The 15026-nt window shown below is 50.7% G+C and overlaps 1 pseudogene; it reads right to left on the minus strand.

The window, feature by feature from the left end:
- Positions 1-12149: 12149 nt before the first annotated feature.
- Positions 12150-13122, minus strand: LOC144577212 (non-selective voltage-gated ion channel VDAC2 pseudogene; annotated as a pseudogene).
- Positions 13123-15026: the final 1904 nt, after the last annotated feature.

Consider the following 15026-nt stretch of genomic DNA (forward strand, 5'->3'; position numbering starts at 1 on the left):
GTCCTGCCCCTTCCATGGCCTCCCTTCTGTGTGGAATTTCTTTGAACAACTCTGGTACTCTCCTAACTGTCCTCATGAAACTTACGTCTTTGGCTGTGTGAAATCATTCATTCCCCTCACCTCCACCTGTCCCTGTTCCTGCTTAAACATTTCGGTCAAGGACACACATACCCCGGAGTCTGGTAGGTGTGGAGTCCTTCCCGATCACTTCTGCATGTTCACTCAGTAAGTCGCCCTTGCTCCTCTCGAGCCCTGACTGCCAGCTCACACTACCCGTGTTGCCTCTTGACTCCTCCCTTCACTCTGCCCATCCACATCCACGTCAGTGGCCTCAGTTTTGTGGTGACTACTCGCACAGGTCAGACGCTGGATCTGGAACTGCTCATGAAGGTTGGAGTGTGACATTCTTCTCTTTTCACCACAAGAATGGGGATCACTCAAGAGCAGTTTTCGGATCTTAGATTAGCCCATCGGCCATCCCCAGGATCCCCTTCCGCCTCGTTTTTACTGCGTGTAGCTTCTGAAATGTTTCTTGACTCTGCCCTCTTGGTTGCCTTCAGCTCTTCCTTGGGCTATTTCGTGAGTCTTCTCACTTGCCTCTCTTTTCCTTGACTCTTTGAAGGGGTCTTTTTTTTTTGAGATGGAGTTTTGCTCGTTACCCTGGCTGGAGGGCAATGGCGATCTCGGCTCACCACAACCTCCGCCTCCTGGGTTCAGGCAATTCTCCTGCCTCAGCCTCCTGAGTAGCTGGGATTACAGGCACGCGCCACCATGCTCAGCTAATTTTTTGTATTTTTAGTAGAGACGGGGTTTCACCATGTTGACCAGGATGGTCTCGATCTCTTGACCTTGTGACCCACCTGCCTCGGCCTCCCAAAGTGCTGGGATTACAGGCTTGAGCCACCGCGCCCGGCCTGAAGGGGTCTTTCTAAAACAGATGTGCCTGGACCCCTCCCATACATTAAAACCTGTTTAAGACCCTTCCGTGCAAGAGCAGATGTCTGGAGCCCTTTACAGCTAGCTAGCCCCCGTCTCCCTTCCTGTCCTTTGGCCTACTGTGCTAAGCTGGCGTGCTTGGAGTTCTGGAGCACACAGCTGCTTCCAGGCACCCGACCCCACAGTAGGCCTCTAAAATCTCAGCTAAATGTCACCCCATTCTCACCATCTCCGGCTTACCAGGCCCTATATCTGCCACCTCCCTCTTCCTGCTCTATTTGTGTTCCTGCTGGGCTGCGTCAGCTCCTGACCCACATTGTGAACACCTGAATGCTTCATTCTCTGCCCACTTTTCATGTCACTGGCATAGATTTGGTGCTTTGAACTGAGTAGGTTTTTCCCTGGAAGACTTGTCCTTGGGCCCCTGGCCACTTGGAGGCTGAATCCTGGATATTTACCTGAATGTGTCGTAATGCCTTATTTTGGTGCCAGAAACCATTTCAGTCCCAGACGTTGTCCAGACCAATTTTAGTGCAGGACAACTTGCGTGGGACGTGCTGGTGCTCAGCTTCCTGGAATGCGCAGTCATGTCCTGGATACCGACACAATTGAACACAAGCTCTTGGCCCCCTGAGCAAGGTCTGTCTCAGTCTTCACACTCAGCGGTATTATTTTGAACTCCCCACCCACTCAGTCCTCCTGGCAGACCTACCCTTCTGGTGTTTTAGAATTCCTCTCATGCTGTCTCCAAGTGTTCATTCCTCAGCCTTGGAATGAAGCTCCCGTCGTTGCCACCTGGGACCTCCAGGGTTCCAGAAGGACGCTTCTAAATGAGTGGGGATTCTTCTATCTCCTTCAGTGTCTGAGTAATCGCCTGGGAGGGATAGTAACATGCTTGCTTGCAATTCGGGTTAGTATCAGCTGGAAGATACTGATGGCATTAATGGGACCTGTAAGGGTTTCCCACATGACCTCTGAGCAGCCAGAGCATCACTGCAATGGTGGCACTCTGCCACCTTACCTTGGCATGGGCCCTCATCCTCTCTAGAGGCCTTTAGCTCCTTATGTACTTAGGGCAGGTAGAGTCAGAGGCAAGTCAGGGATGGTGCCCAGACTGGGCTGAGTGGTCCACCCCTGCTCCCTGCCTAAAAGCCGAGTCAAGTGACTTCATGTCTGAAGTGACAGCATCATTGGAGCTGGGGCCACGATGCTGGTTTCCTGCCTCCTGGCCCTGTGCCTTCTGTAACACGGGACTGTGTCCCTCCCCTGGGGATAAGTGCTATCTAGAAGCATGTGCTCCCCTGACAGATGAGCCACTCCTCACACTCCGATTGTCACCACTCTCTCAAGCAGGTTTCTGTCAGTGCCGCCCAGAATCCGGGGAGCTGGAGCATGTCGGGAGACTTGGCTTCATACCATTCCTCACCCAGCTCAGAGCAGCCCAGGCCACCTGTTGGGAGATCACAGGTCTCCCAACTCAGGCCATTTTCACTGGAGCTGGACATCCTAGGGCCACTTTTTACTTAGGAAGCTTCTGAAAATGGGAACTATTCCTGAGGGAAAGGCATGAGAAGCCGGAGTGGCCGCCTTTCTTTCAGATGCTTCCCTGGGAAAAAGGTATCCAAGGCTGTAGTGTGAGAGAGAGAGAGATGGAGATGGCAGCAAGCGGCAGTTTTGGCCAGGCTGTTTTCAACCATTTCAATCTATCCCTTCCGTATGGACAGTGCATGAGGTTTTGCTCAAGGGGCCTGTTGGGAACTAAACCCATGAGAAAAACAGAGTGACAGCTCTTGCTTTAGACTAAGGCTTTAGGTTGACCAAGTACACATGGCACATACGTAGCCTGCAGGTCTCAGACACATGTGGGCTCACGGGGGCTAGGTAGCAGTGTTTCCGGAGGCTCAGTGTGCTTCTGAGTTGCCCAAGGTTACATATCTTGTAAGAGACAGAGACTCCTCTGACTGCAAAGCCTGGTTCCCCCACGATGACAGCCCTGACAACACTCTGAATCAGAAATCACCCTGCAAATACTCATTTTTGTGTCAGCCCCTCTCAAGGGCCTAAGAGGTGTCGAGTTGCCTGGTAATAGATCCGTTTCCACTTATCCAGGAAAGGAATTCCTTGGATGGACCAGCAGCTGTTCTCAGACAACCCTCCCTTTGTGGATCAGGTGTGGGGGGACCCATTGCAGGCTCGTCAACATGTTTGGGGGATACTCAGGGAGCACCAGGCCCCGTGCTAAGCATTAGCATTTAACCTTCCAGCAACTCTGAGACAGGATAACTAGGTTTACAGGTGAGGAAACCTAAAGGTCATACAGCTGCCACATCTAGCACCTGGCTCTGGGGTGCCTGGCCCCGCAGCTCCAGCTCTCAGTTCTTTTACAATATGCGATTTTGTCTGTGTCCTGCATTTTACAGGGTGACACACAGAAGAGGCACAGGAGAGCAGACATCCTGACTTTTGAAGAGGAATGAGGAGGAGGCCAAGGCCACTGATTAAATTGATTAGTTAAAATAAGGAGTTAAGCCAACTTAAAATAGGGTGCCTGTTGTGGTTGGCATGACGTCTTAAATTAGAAATGAAATGGAAACAGTGTCACAGTTCCCCCTTGCCCCTCACCTTACCGAGGCAGTCATGTGCTACGGCAGTATTGAAACTACCTGCAGGCTGGCGAGGGTGGGGCAGTGCGAGAGGGCTTTTGCAGAAGTCAGGAAGCTAGTTCACCTGCAGCGCTCAAACAATGAAACCAAGAAGGGAGGGACTCAGAAAACTAATAGCACAACCCCAAGCAGTTCCTGGAGTCAAACACCTGTGGGTTTTCATGCACTAAATATAGTGGAACTTGGGTCATCTTATCCTTAAATAAACACTACAGCTAGCAAAGACTTTTTTGAAAAGAATCTTTACATTGGCTCAGGTAAGCAGGAGGCTGGGAGAAGCAGCGCATGGGTGGCTCTCGTCCTCACACCCCTTGCTGTCTCAGGATCCCATGTAAAACACTCCTCTGGTTTTCCCCCTCCTTTTCAGTCATCTGGTGTACCTTGTTGTCCCTGTGCCCTTCATCCCCTCCCCCTACCATGGTAGATCAGTTTCCTTGGCCCTCATCGGATCTGACCGGGGACAGCAGGAGAGGCGTCCCCCCTCTCTCGAGCTTTGGCGAAGGAGGCAGCTTTTCAGCAGGCTTGTTTTCCATCGTACTTTAGATATTCCTGAAAGGAAATGGTTCTTCTTTGACTTTGCCTTTTGAATTTTGGTTGCTGCTGAATCGGGCACAGTCCCTACTTTAGGAAACATTAAACCAGAGGCGTGTGGTTGGGTTTCTGGCTTCTTGAGTGCCAGTGTGGTGCCCAGTAGGGTTCAGGGGATTCAAGGTGAGGAGCCCTTTAGAGAGAGGCAGTGGGTCAGAAGATCTGGGGCTTCGGAGCTGAAGATTTCAGCTCAGCACGCTCCTCTGCTCCCCTTGTGATCGCATAAACCGCTCCCAGCCCGGTGTTCTTACGGGTACGATGCAGGTGATGATGATGCCAGCTTTCAGGTTCCTAAGAATTAGGAAAGCCAGGTATTTTTAATAAAGCTCCAAGCCCAGAATCAGGTGCCCATAGATGGCATCTATTACTCGATATCCTCTGCCCCAGAGGAGTTTACAGTCTGCTTAGGGAGTTAATTAAGTGTCCAAGTGGTATTTAAAGTATTAACATGTGGGCCACAGAGTGGTTCTGCTGGACATCAGGAAGTCGAAACACTGGCTACAATTTATTAAGACCCACAGAGGCCAGTTAAGGGCATGATGTATGCTTTCACCATGCTCGTGACAGCCCTGCAAGGTAAGGGCTGTAGTCTCCCCCTTACCCCACCTCCTAACTTAACAGAAGAGAAACCGAGGCTCAGAGAGGTTCAACAACATGCCACAGCCTGCACAGCTGCCTGGGCTGGCAGTTTCACACCTGGTGCCAAGATGGCATGGACGATGTCCAGCTGCTGGGCTGGGAGCCTAGGGCACTGGCCAGTGCTCTGTCCTGGCTGACTGCCCTGATGCCCATTGGCCTGTGGGTTGCAATATCATCATAATTCCTACTAAGCAACCCATTAGCCTCACTCTCGAGGTATTGCCAACTCACCGAAGTTCTCCAGAACTGCATACCCACTTCCCCCACTCCTCTGCTGAGGGTAAGCAGGGAATGAAAGAGACTGCTCCAGAGGACTGTGGCAAACTCCGTACAAGGGAGTCATTTTGTCCTTTCACTGGACAACTTCCCTGTCCCAGGAATTAGAATCTGCACATTGAAAAGGCCCAGAACCCTCCTGCTCCAGTGTGGCCGGCGCTTTTGTAAATGTGTGACCTGCTGGTTTTGCTGGGATGTGCACATTTCTAATAATGGTGTTGATAAACAAAGAGGACCTTGCATGGCAGGGGCATGCCCTGCCTCCAAAGCTGCCGCTTCAGATGTTCCTCCGCCACGCAAGCCCTGGGCCTGGGACGTGCTCACACTCCATAACATGCTCGTGTTTTCCTGTGAGACAGGTGCCTCCTCCACCGTAAGAGGATCTAGTGACTTCAGATCGGGCCAGCAGTCCAGGCCTGGTGAAAGAGGGCAGGGGGAGAGACCCTGCACAGCCATGGGGGATCAGCTTGGGTGAGTTTCTGACCGAACCACCGTGGAAACCAGTTAGAGAAATAACCTATCGAGGATGTGATGAAGGTTGTTCTGGATCCAGAGGCTGCAATATTTTTCTGCAAAGGTCTAAGTCGTCAATATTGTAGACTTCGCAGGTCTCTGTCCCAAATATTCTGCCAACGTTTTATCACGAAAGCCGCCGTTAATGAAACCAACTCATGCAACGGACTGCTGCGTGCGCATGACGTGTTACAACAGAACTGTGCTTACAGACACTGACATTCGAATTTCATGTCGTTTCCATGGAGCATTAAGTATGCCTTTGATTTTCCCCAACCATTTAAAATCCAGTCCTGGCCAGGCGTGGTGGCTCATGCCTGTAATCCCGGCATTTTGGGAGGCCAAGGCAGGCGGATCACAAGGTCCGGAGATCGAGACCATCCTGGCCAAAATGGCGAAACCCCATCTGAAATACAAAAAATTAGCCAGGCACGGTGGCGCATGCCTGTTGTCCCAGCTACCGGGGAGGCTGACGCAGGGGAATCACTTGAACCCAGGCGGCAGAGGTTGCAGTGAGCTGAGATCACACCACTGCACTCCAGCTTGGCAACAGAGCAAGACTGCATCTCAAAAAAAAAAAAAAAATCCAGTCCAATTTCAGCTGTTCACAAGCAGGCAGCGGGGCAGATTTGGCCCACGGGCTGGAGTTTCCAAGCCATGAACTAGAGGGCAGGCTGCCTCACAGCAAGACCCCGTCTGTGTTTTATTCTGCCTCCTCCCTGCCCCCACCATGTCCCTCAGGAAGGTGGCACTGCAGACTGCCAGTCCTATTGCCTGGGCATTACCTGCCTCCTTGGTGGCTCCTCCGTTGCACCTCCTCAGGGCTGGCTGTGGTTGCCTGTTGGCAGCTTCAGTTGCTGTCACTGCAACTGTGAAGTTGGGCCTTGAACTTCCAGCCACATGGGCATCACTGCCCGCTGGTCCCACATGGCCCTGTTGGCCCACCTTCCACTATGCCCGTCACCGCTGGAGAATCTCCTCTTCCCATCAGGGTCACAATTTCTTGTGTTCCCAGCAAGCATGGACTTCCTTCCTCGGTTCTTCATAGAGCCCCCAAAACATAAGAACGCCTGCCAAGCAGGCGGATTCTACTCCTTACAACTCCTCTGAAAGAGCGAGGGACAATTTGTTTAGAATTTCAAGTTGCACCGTGTGTTGTTGAGTCAATATATCCTTCCTGCCCACAGTCCCCAGGTCCCCAGGTGCACCCCCAAGACTAACTTTTGTTCTGGTGTCCTGAGGGCGACTGCAGAGCCCTTTACCACTTTCCTGGGCGGGTGGAGGGTGGGGACTGTTTGAAAGTGCAGCAGCCAACTGGACCCCCAGCTGGGGCATGGCCAGCAGAGTCTTTCCCTCTGGAATCAGACTCCTGGCCCTGGAAGCTCAGCCTCTTCGGCTGTAGCAGGAATGCAGGTTGTTAGAGGTTGGAGAAATGAGATCCAGACATATCAAATGTTCCTGATTGGGGGACGATCCAAATGGAAAACTATTGATTCAGACTCACCCCTGATGAGTCCAAAGGGGGATAGGGAGGGCCCTGATGATATCAGTGTGACTCTGCAGGCCGTTTAGGTTTGCAAGGGAAAAGATGAAGGAGAGGCCATCATGAAAAAGGCTTCACCCTGACAAGAATAAGTCAAGAATATTCAAGTTGGCCGGACGCAGTGGCTCATGCCTGTAATCCCAGCACTTTGAGAGGCCGAAGCGGGAGGATTGCTTGAGCTCAGGATTTCAAGACTAGCCTGGGCAATATATATAGTGAGACTCCGTCTCGAGTCATTTAAAAAAATATTTTTAAAAGAATGTTTAAGCCTAACGTAAGCATTTAGTTCAGATAAAAGCGTCCAGATGAAAGAAGGTATCTGAAAAATAATAAGCTTCAAATAATAACAGGGAGGGGATAGCCCTACTGCTAGGGAGGGAGACACTGAAGCGGATGAGGCTGTGAATAGAGCCCAGGGCTTGGTTCCTCTTGGGCTGCCCTCTTCCATTCCAGAGGGAACAGGCACTGAGAGTGAGAACTGAGTGGCCGGGGAGCTGGGTGGACTTTGCTTTGCCACTTCCTACCCCGGTGACCTTTGGCAAGTTCTGTTTCTGTGGCTATAGACAGGGGTTGCTTACCTGTTGCAGTTAGTATGAGGACTAGGAGATAAAGTTAGTAAAGACTCTAGCATGATGTAGGTGGTTAACAGACAGTAGCCTAGATATGCGTGTGCGTGTACTTAACGTAAGGTAGGGACCTTCATTTTGGTCCTCTGATGCCTGATTAAAATCACCTGGCGTGCTAGTTTAAAATGCAGATTCCCAGGATCCCACTCATATTCCGATTTAGAGGGACTGAGGAAGGGCTGACGAAGGGCCAGGGAATCATGTCCAGATAGTTCTCAGCCCCGGAGTTTGGAAACTGCAGTCCTAAGGGTTACGGAGGACGTGCGTGACAGGAACAGGGACAGCGGGAGAGTCCTTAGAGCTGTAATGTGGGCGCCCAGCCTAGAAAATGGCATCTCAGGGGACAGAGGACACTTGAACCCATGTCACAGATCTTCACAAGGAAAACATCAGACCAATAAGCCAGATGTCCACACGTAGGATTCCGTTTTTCAAAGGCGGATTCAATTAAAGGGAGCACTTTGCCTGTCTTCGTTTTTAAGACAATTAGATTGGGGGTGGAGAGAGTTTTGTTTCATGTTTTTAGTTGCCTATTGTTAGAACAGTGCATTTTTACTTCAGATTTTGAAACAAGTTATGATGCTCAAATGGTGATAAAATCAGAGTTTGTGGTTAGCAGAACAAAACTGAGTCTGAGATTTGACGTCTGCACAGCAGACAGTGGTGCGGCATGTCTCACTTCCCCTAATAAAATCCCCAGCGTCGAAGGGAGTCTTCCATCAGGAGGGGAAGGCGACCAAGCTGCTCTTCCCTCTGGAGCCCTAGCTTCAGTGGCCCTGTCCTCCCACCGCCTAGGAAGCTGCTCTTCCTTGGCAGCCTGACTCCAGCGAGAGTCCTGCAGGCGCCCTTAGTTCCCAGAGCCGGCAGAGACAAGCTGGATGTTTAACAAGACACATTACTAAGTTTGGAAAGGAAAATAAATCTGGTGAAAACACAAATTATAGGACAATATAGAGTATCCTCATGATGCTCCCTTATGGAGCTGGGTCTTCTGGGCCCTGGTGCGCACCCCCAGCTGCCCAGCTCTGTGCTCAAGCTCCCAGGGGTTGGCTGCTGTCCCAGCCTCCATTGGTGGGAGCCAGTTACCATCACCATGACCCCAAGACCATGTTTTGACCTCTTGACCCTCCTTGGATTCAGATCCCAGAATCTAGGGACAGATTCCCTGTTGTTCATTATCCAGGATCTTCCCTTTCAATTTTTGTGTCTATTAAGAGACTTTCCAGCAAAGACCTCGCTGTTCGGGTGAGACTCACTCTGCCCCTTCCCTGCGCACTACCAGCTGTGGCATCCATAAGCCAAAGACGGGTCACTTACGGGGGCAGTGTTCCTGCTCAGGTCCCTAGAAGCCTGCATTTCCCACTTCTCCCTTCAGTCTAAAGCCCTGCTGCAATCAGGTCACCCTGTTCTCAAAAACGTCAATAGTTCTTCATTGCCTATAGAACAAGGCTCAGGATTGCTCAATATTGAATGTTTAAAGGAAGTCTTGGGCCGATGCAGTGGCTTGTGACTGTAACGCCAGCACTTTGGGAGGTCGAGGAGGGCGGATCACCTGAAGTCAGGAGTTCAAGACCAACCTTGCCAACACAGTGAAACTGTGTCTATACAAAAATTAGCTTGGCATGGTGGAGTGCACCAGCTACGAGGGAGGCTGAGGCAGGAGCATTGCTTGAACCCAGGAGGCAGAGGTTGCAGTGAGCTGAGATCATATCACTGCACTCCAGCCTGGGTGACAGAGCGAATATAATAAATAAATAAAATAAAAGAATAAAAGGAAGCCTCAAGTCACCTTCCAGGTCTATCTCCCATTCATCCCAGCCCCACATCCTTCACCATAGCTTCCGGGGCAGTGAGAAGAGAGAATAGGGTGAGAAAGCCCACATTTTATCTGGAAAAATGGTTACCAATTTCCAATTAGTCCCGTTTCACGTAGGGTGAGAGCTGGTGGGGCGCTGGCCTGGGCACCCGGAGACCATGTCCTATTCTGGTGTATGCAGCCCTCTCGCCTCAGATGAGGCATCGTTGGATTCGCCTATCTGTAGGAGCCTTGCCCACAGCTCCACAGCGATCTCTGTGACTCAGAAAAGCTGTGGAAGACTCAGTTGCCCAGAGGAGGCCTGACATGATGTGGGACACTTGCTCATGCTGCTGACAGCTGTGACCCCAGCTTTCCCTGAGCTCAGCCTTCTCGTGAGGGAGGAATGGTCAGCTCTCTTCAGTGAGCACAGGAGCGGCGCTCAGCAGGTGTCTGTGCATACCACCATGCTGAGATCTGGGGGTCAGGGAAGGATGAGAAGTAGTCCTGTCCATAAAGCTGCTGGGCTTCTGGGAAATACAAAACAAAAAAACGCTATCGTGTCATGCTGTGGATGAGTACTGTGACAGAGGAGGGCAACGCTAGCATCTCATTGGCAGGGGATGACTGAAAGAAGCCTCAGAAAGCAGGGGCCTTGGAGCTGAACCTTGCAGGATGAGTCCAGTTTGGCTGCACACTCCCTGGGGAATGGGGAGGCAGCGGGGAGCCATTGAAAGCTTTTAGCAAGGGAGTGACACGATCGGGTTTGTGTTTCAAAAGATCACTGGAGCAACTGTGTCGTGGATGAAGGGGCAGAGGTGAGACTGGAGACAGGGAGACCTCAGAGGCGGCCGCAGCAATGGTCCAGGCAAGGCATGCTGACAGAGTGCAGACCTGAACTTCGGCGCAGAACAGTTACAGAACCTTTTACAAACGTGGGCATCGACACAAAGAATTCGAGAGCAGAATTTGTTCTGTAGACTCACGGGCATCTGGCATTCCTATCTGTTCTCGTCGGTCATTGGATTTTATGTCCCGGAGTAGTTTCCCTCTCCTTCCTTCTCCCCAGTTCAGCTCTCTTCTCCACCTCACCCAACTCATCCCCAGAGCATTTTATACCCTCTCAGCCCCTCTTCAAGTATAAGCAGCCTCCCAGTGAAAGCCAAAGTGTCTAATTCAGCACCTCTCAAGGATGTGCTTTTGGGATTATGGGCCGAGCAATTCTGTTGAGGGACTGTCCCATGCATGGTAGAACATTTAGCATACTGGCCCTTAGGGAGCTGGTGATGCCTTAGCATCCCCTAGTGATTTTGAGAACCAATCAATATCCCCTAGACTTCCAAACTTCCCTTAGTGGGGCAGGACTTGGGTATTGTTCATGCCCCCACACGGGCTCCCATCTCCCAACCAGCTGCTGTATGCAGGTGTCTCTCTTGTCTGTCATCTCCTGAAAAACCAGCCCCCAAGGACACATCATCTACAACCTCACTGCCTCAAATCGGGGTAGATGGAGAGGACAGAGTGCCCACCCAGTCAGCCTGCATGTATGTCTGAAATATCATTATTCTGCCCTCATCTTGGATTGAATTTGGCTGAGCATAAATTCTGGGCTAGAAGTCATTTTTCTTTGGAATGCGGAGACATTTCCTCATTAAAAAAATTTTTAGGGGCCGGGCGCGGTGGCTCACGCCTGTAATCCCAGCACTTTGGGAGGCCGAGACGGGTGGATCACAAGGTCAAGAGATTGAGACCATCCAGGTCAACATGGTGAAACCCCGTATCTGCTAAAAATACAAAAAATTAGCTGGGCACGGTGGCGCGTGTCTGTAATCCCAGCTACTCGGGAGGCTGAGGCAGGAGAATTGCCTGAACCCAGGAGGCGGAGGTTGCGGTGAGCCGAGATCGCGCCATTGCACTCCAGCCTGGGTAACAAGAGCGAAACTCTGTCTCAAAAAAAAAAAAAAAAAAAAAATTTTTAAAGCATGTACCCTCTTATTGTAGTCTTAAAAAGTTCATGAACTAATCTAGGGACAGATTTAAGTAATGAGCAGAATGCTCACCTGAAAGATAAAGCATTAGTGAGATACCGGGGCGATTTGACTTTTGCTGGCAGGCACTTGGAACCGTTAATTATATGCTTGTTTTATTCATGACTTGTAATGTGCTGGAATACTAAAAGTAATCCAGTCACGGTTGAATTTAACAAAAAAATTTTAACCTCAGCTCAAACCATCCACTAATTCATCTCATGCAACGACAATATTCAATGTTTAAAGGAACGTAAAAACAAAGATGCACATAACTGCAGTTTTCGTAAAGGTCCGTCTCATGATTGGTGAACGGCACAGTTAACAGTTCACTGCGTTTAAACAGCGCACAGTACCCGTAGGACTGCGGCGTTGCTAACTAGCCAGAGAGCCTGGTCAGCTGGAAACTGGCTAACAAGCTGAAGCCTTAAAACACAGCTCTTTCGATCCCCTTCTTAGGGGGAAAAAGCCTGCTAGTCTCCATGGAAATACATCAGGGCCAAATCTTCTGCCACCCATCTCCAGAGCTTTCTTTCATCTGAATTAAGCCTGCAACTCCAGGGCAACACCACGTCTGTGGCCTCCAGCATCCATGCTCTTTCCGCCTACCAGAGCAGACAGGGTGAGCGTCACACCAGGCCTCAGGGGTGGAGCGTAGCCCACCCCAGTCAAAGCAGTCGTTGACTTCTGCAGAAATGGAAGCGGTGGGTTTCGATAGAAACAGGTACAGGGCCAAAACGAGCACTGCTGGTACCTGACATCGAAGCAAGGTTTATTACAGTGTCCAGATCTTCACGAACCTTCTGATAAACTGATCCTCCAACTTCTGCCCCTTTGTTGCCATTAGTGTGCGGCTGGAAGTCCCCAGGCCTGTAGCCCGCTGCAAAGTTCTTCCTTGTCCCCTTCGATTTGGTGCCGTCAAAGCCCATCTGGCACCCGGAAGCTGAACCACGAATTGCAAGTCCAGCAAAATCAAAGCTATCATCCCAGCCAAGCTTTACACGCTCCTTCTTGTAAGAGGACTTGATTTTGCCGCTTTTCTTTCCTATGTTTGGTAAGAAGGGAGTATCTAATGCCATTTTCAAACCTTGACAGATTTGGTCTTCAACGGTCATTTCTGTTCCCAGCGTGTTAGCAGTGATCCGTTTTTCTGTGAAGTCAAATCGTACTCGCACCATTTGTACCTGGACTCCAGAGTCCCAGTAACGCTACCAGTGTCTGTGTTAGATGTTCCAGACCCTGAGAATTCCACGCCACCACGCGACTCTGCCTTTACCTCGTTTCACCAACTCGAAACCAAATCCTTTGTTGAAGCCCTCTCGGTATGATGGATGGAGACACACTGGCTGTGTGCAGGTCTGTCGGGAGGTTGACATGGTCAGGTCTCGGGAAGAGGTGATCTGCTGGGCTCCTTGGAGAGGCTGCAGCTGCCGCTCCGCTTGCAGGTGAGGCCACTGGACTCACTCAGGTCGGAGCTGCCGCTGCCATGGCTGGAGGGCAAGGGAAGGAGCTTCATTGTCTTTAGCTTCTAGTGTTGTTGTTGAGAAGTCTGATGTCACTGATGCTCTATCCTTGTATGTGGCCTGTCCCCCTACCCCTGCCCTTTGACAGCCTTCTCTTTACTTCTGGGGTTCTGGATTCGATGATGAAATGCCTTGGTCTGTGTGTGCTTCTATATGATATGTATGTACCTGTGTCTGTGTCTTTGTGTGTGCATGTAAGTGCCTGTGTCTGTGTGTCTATGTGTGTCAGTGCCTCTGTGTGTGTGCCTGTGTGTGTGTGCCTGTGTGTGTGCCTGTGTCTGTGTGCCTATGTGTGTCAGTGCCTGTGTGTGTGTGTGCCTGTGTCTGTGTGTCTGTGTGTGTGTGCCTATGTGTGTCAGTGCCTGTGTGTGTGCCTGTGTCTGTGTGCCTCTGTGTGTCTGTGTGTGTGTGCCTATGTGTGTCAGTGCCTGCGTGTGTGTGCCTCTGTCTGTGTGTCTGTGTGTGTGTGCCTATGTGTGTCAGTGCCTGTGTCTGTGTGCCTGTGTCCGTGTGTCTATGTGTGTAAGTGCCTGTGGGTGTGTGCCTGTGTGTGTGTCTATGTGTGTAAGTACCTGTGTGTGTGTGCCTGTGTGTGTCTATGTGTGTAAGTGCCTATGTCTATGTGCCTGTGTCTGTGTGTCTATGTGTGTAAGTGCCTGTGGGTGTGTGCCTGTGTCTGTGTGTCTATGTGTATAAGTGCCTGTGGGTGTGTGCCTGTGTCTGCGTGTCTATGTGTATAAGTGCCTGTGTGTGTGTCTATGTGTGTAAGTGCCTGTGTCTGTGTGCCTGTGTCTGTGTCTATGTGTGTAAGTGCCTGTGTCTGTGTGCCTGTGTGTGTGTCTATGTGTGTAAGTGTGTGTGTGTGCCTGTGTGTGTGTCTATGTGTGTAAGTGCCTGTGGGTGTGTGCCTGTGTGTGTGTCTATGTGTGTAAGTGCCTGTGTCTGTGTGTCTATGTGTGTAAGTGCCTGTAGGTGTGTGCCTGTGTCTGTGTGTCTATGTGTATAAGTGCCTGTGGGTGTGTGCCTGTGTCTGCATGTCTATGTGTATAAGTGCCTGTGGGTGTGTGTCTATGTGTGTAAGTGCCTGTGTCTGTGTGTCTATGTGTATAAGTGCCTGTGGGTGTGTGCCTGTGTCTGCGTGTCTATGTGTATAAGTGCCTGTGTGTGTGTGCCTGTGTGTGTGTCTATGTGTGTAAGTGCCTGTGTCTGTGTGCCTGTGTCTGTGTCTATGTGTGTAAGTGCCTGTGTCTGTGTGCCTGTGTGTGTGTGTCTATGTGTGTAAGTACCTGTGTGTGTGTGCCTGTGTGTGTGTCTATGTGTGTAAGTGCCTGTGGGTGTGTGCCTGTGTCTGTGTGTCTATGTGTGTAAGTGCCTGTGGGTGTGTGCCTGTGTCTGTGTGTCTATGTGTATAAGTGCCTGTGGGTGTGCGCCTGTGTCTGTGTGTCTATGTGTATAAGTGCCTGTGTGTGTGTGACTGTGTGTGTGTCTATGTGTGTAAGTGCCTGTGTGTGTGCGCCTGTGTCTGTGTGTCTATGTGTGTAAGTGCCTGTGTGTGTGTGCCTGTGTCTGTGTGTCTATGTGTGTAAGTGCCTGTGTGTGTGCCTGTGTCTGTGTCTATGTGTGTAAGTGCCTGTGTGTGTGTGCCTGTGTCTGTGTGTCTATGTGTGTAAGTGCCTGTGTGTGTGTGCCTGTGTCTGTGTATCTATGTGTGTAAGTGCCTGTGGGTGTGTGCCTGTGTCTGTGTGTCTATGTGTGTAAGTGCCTGTGGGTGTGTGCCTGTGTCTGTGTGTCTATGTGTATAAGTGCCTGTGTGTGTGTGCCTGTGTCTGTGTGTCTATGTGTGTAAGTGCCTGTGTGTGTGTGCCTGTGTCTGTGTATCTATGTGTGTAAGTGCCTG

This window comes from Callithrix jacchus, chromosome 7 (genome assembly GCF_049354715.1).
Source record: "Callithrix jacchus isolate 240 chromosome 7, calJac240_pri, whole genome shotgun sequence".
In the NCBI taxonomy this organism is placed as follows: domain Eukaryota; kingdom Metazoa; phylum Chordata; class Mammalia; order Primates; family Cebidae; genus Callithrix; species Callithrix jacchus.